At 37.3% G+C, this 3,937-nt stretch overlaps 1 protein-coding gene across 1 annotated transcript in view; it reads left to right on the top strand.

Annotated features, from left to right (window-relative positions):
• Positions 1-295: 295 nt before the first annotated feature.
• Positions 296-3,937, top strand: part of LOC118321466 (leucine-rich repeat-containing protein 24-like) — a 12,266-nt gene continuing 8,624 nt past the window's right edge. The window contains exon 1 of the mRNA XM_035652788.1: positions 296-664. The gene's annotated coding sequence lies outside the window, so the exon portion shown is untranslated. The remainder of the gene's footprint in view (positions 665-3,937) is intronic.

Genomic DNA, 3,937 nt, shown 5'->3' with positions numbered 1-3,937 from the left:
AAAATGATACTTTTCTCCTAAACTTCCCTCTAGGGTGTTAATGCTACCCTGGCTAAGCTGTTTCACTGTAAATGCATTATGCTGGTGCCCCCCAACAGCCGTCACTGCTGAAATAGATTACATTATATTTGATTGCGTTTTTTCCGCACACTCACTGCAACACATAGACCAAACCTAAATGTAATACCCATTTATAATTTTGTGTTAATACTTTTATTGTGAATGAATCGGGGCGGAAGTGTTCTGTTGTTACTGCTGGCAAAACACAGCTAATTGACTCTGTGGTCCTCAGGAGCATCAGCGTGGGCTGTGAGGTTGAGGGGGTGCGCTGGAATAACGGGGTGAGAGAACAGCTGGATGCTGGGATTTAACACAGACTCCTCGGTCTCCCAGCGGTTTCCAGTCGGTGCTGCGGGATCTACCGTCCGACCTGCTGCTGTTTGACGCTCCCTGTCTTTTTGCAGCGGTCCTTCTGTTCGAAGGATGCGACGGGCCCGCGGTGCTCTGCGCACTGTGGAAACAACAACCAGCTTCTGTTCTGCCTCTGGATGCCCGGACCCCCATCATCTGGCGATAACAACCCCCTATCGTTAGGATCAGAGCAGAGGGGATTAGAGGGCGTCGTACAGAGACATCACTGTCTCCTCCATTCTTCCTCAGCAAGGTATGAACAACAATAAGACGTCGTTGGCTTTATTCCTCATCTGTTTGTACACACACATCTGAGAAGTTGTTGTGCTGTAGAATTTTACACACTGAACTCAGGTTAATACTAATGTATGTAGGCTACAGTGCTGGGATCAGATGTTGTTTACTGTTATTGTGTTGTGGTGGGCTCAGTCCGTTAAGGTGTCGTGGCCTACAGCAGCTGGATATTGAACCGCTCCAGTGATCCCTCAAACGGCACATGACTTTATTGTATCGGGCCCGAACCACCGAGACTGGAAGGGACTGTAAAGGAATGCAGAAACAGTTGCCTATAAAAACATCTGCATACAATTCATTAAATGCTGAAATGAGTTCATATTCTGGCAGTTGGGGCGCCAAAAATATTGTAAAACAACAGAAAATAACTGACTCGCATAAATACAGTAAGTTTCTATAATTAATATACAGTTTTTAGCTTTTCTTTAAATCTTTTCTAATTTGTTTTTTTTAATGTTTAAAGATATCTACATGAAATTACCTATAAATACAGGCGAACATTGATATAATACAAATAATAAGGCTTACATTTTCAGAAGAGTGCTGTTATTATTTGATTTTTCTTATTTTAATCTGAATTTGCTGCCATTACAACATACTTCCCTTCTGAAGTTATAGAACTGCAATAAAAGTCACCATCTGTGAAATGACAGTAACCATTGCTGTTTTCACTGATAAAAACTGTACTGTTTTGAAAGTGCTTATACATTGATAAAATAAAAATGTATTTAACGTTTTTCTTGTAAAAACTTCCATAATTATACAAGATGTCTGTCAATTAACAAACAAATGTAAAATTACAGAACCATTACTTTCTTCTTTACTGTTGTCACTAATTTTACATAATTTTAGAAATGTATTAACAGTGTTAAACATGAAGTAAATAAATGTATTAAATAAACAGTAAATATCTGCGAAAACAATTATAAATTGGTAAATGTATTTTAACTGTCTTTTTATGTGAAACAATATTTTCTTTAAATAAGTAGTAATGTCATGATTATGTACAGTTATTTTACATGTAAATTCACAGGGCATTTTTGTAATGGTATTAATATTTCAGTGTATTTAAAAAGTACAGAAAAATACAGAAAAAAATCAGTAAAATCCTGTAAACTTACAGATTTATTATACAGTGTAAACTGGGCACTTTTATCAGGTAGCCTACAATCTTAGCCAAACATTCTACCTTTGTGAGGTTTCTTATGTTCTGTTTTTGTATATTTCATTTAAAGCCAGACTAATATGAGATTTCACAGTATATTGAATCATAACTCTTATCTTGATACGTATCATATCACTAGATTGTATGCACAGCCTTAATATTGTCAACCAATTCTAGTTGACGTTGTTTAGAGCTGCTTCTTCTCTTTAATGCTGTGCTGCTTGCCACAGTATTGTAAATTACAGTGTACTCTGCTGGTTACTTTTGCAGTGACACCAGTATTTTAATACAAGTAATTATTTCTGCATTACTGGAACAAAACTGTTTTCACATCGGCCCATATTGGATAACATACGCTGATGCCGATAAGATACCAATATGTCTGTGATAGACCAATATTGGCCGATAATATTGGGTGACCGTAATATTGGTCAAGTTCCAATTAAATCATATGTTTATGATTGAGGTCATAGGTATAAGTGGTGTTGTAATGAGGTATTTGTTTGTATTTTTCTCTCCTACCGATTTACATACATGAGGGGGACTGAATATTTGAAACAGCGCTCAGCACTCATAATGCAGTCCAGTAAAACACCACCACTACCGATACAGTATAATAAAATGAACATTATAGGCATCATAAAAGTAGACTTAATGGCAGAACACTAGGGTCACATTAGACTGTACAGGTAATAAAGTGGTCACTGTGTATTTAACATGAAGATAAATTATCAAATGAAGGACAAATAAAGTCATAATAAAAAAGAAAGTAGTTAATTCTTTAGTTCTTCATGCCAATTGTTGCTCATGCTTGAAGCTGTATTCTAGATATACATTTTTGATACATTTATTTATTTTAAATACTTAAATTTTGTTAATTCTTCCCAAATTTCAGATGTTACTTTGTAGGTCTCATTGTACCCTGTAATAAGAGAATAGGTACACAGTAATTAAAAGTGCCAACAGTGTATATTCTTCAAACATTGTCACGCCATTGTTCCCCAGCACATCTTGAGCACGTACTGTACTGGTACAGTGGTATGCTGGTAGTACAAGAATTACACTGTAAATGACTGTAAAAAAAAACAAAAAAACACTGTAAATAATCGGGAGTGTTGCTAAAATGTTTCTAAAACAGCAATAGAATCCTTCAGTGAGCGATGCTGTGCAGGTTTCCAGCTCTGTGACAGACAATGAAAAAGCCTTGATGATGGATCCGTATATGCAAGTCAATGCCTCATATCAAGGATGGTTCCCATGGTGACAGTGATTCACTGACTGATACGAATGTAGTGGTGTTATTGGTGCCCGGATTGTTATAATGAGTGTATTCCTCTACAAAGACATAATCCCCTGTGGAGCTGCTGTGAGCCAAACAACTGACAAATCTTAAGCTCTGTCAGAACTGTATTTTGGGAAATTATTATTATTATTATTATTATTATTATTAATAATAATAATAATAATAATAATAATGGGAAATAGTTATATGTATTGATGATATGGTTGATGGTTACAATGCTGCTTTAATGTTGTACCCAAATGTAAACCGTGTGAATCGTGTTGGAGTACCATTTTAAAGCCTTGGGTTATGGCAATATGGCTGTCGACATGTTTGGAGTCAGCTGCAGTGACGTAGTGCAAGTTAGTTATGCTGTTTAATTTGGACCCGTCCGTAGCAGGAAACAATGGTGGCTCACCTGGTCACACACACTCTCGAATTAATTCAATTAAATTCAATTTTATTTGTATAGCGCCAATTCATAACAGAAGTTATCTCAGGACTTTTCAAATAGAGCAGGTCTAGACCGAACTCCTTATAACATTATTTACAGACCCAACAGTACCACCATGAGCAAGCACTTGGCGACGGGGGCAAGGAAAAAGCTGCTGTTTAAGAGGCAAGAAAACTAGGAACAGACCCTTCGGCCTAAGCGTGGGTGGTCGTCATGCCTCAACCAGGTGGGTGAGAGAGCGAGAGAGAGAGGGAGAGAGAGAGAGAGCCAGACAGACAGACAGACGCACAGCAACAACAGTAGCAACAACTACACTAATAAGTAGTGACTG

This window comes from Morone saxatilis, unplaced genomic scaffold, assembly GCF_004916995.1.
Source record: "Morone saxatilis isolate NCDOM2014 unplaced genomic scaffold, NCSU_SB_2.0 Contig12, whole genome shotgun sequence".
Taxonomy (NCBI): Eukaryota; Metazoa; Chordata; class Actinopteri; family Moronidae; genus Morone; species Morone saxatilis.
Note: the sequence above shows the minus strand (reverse complement) of the source record. Positions and strands in the feature narration are given on the sequence as shown.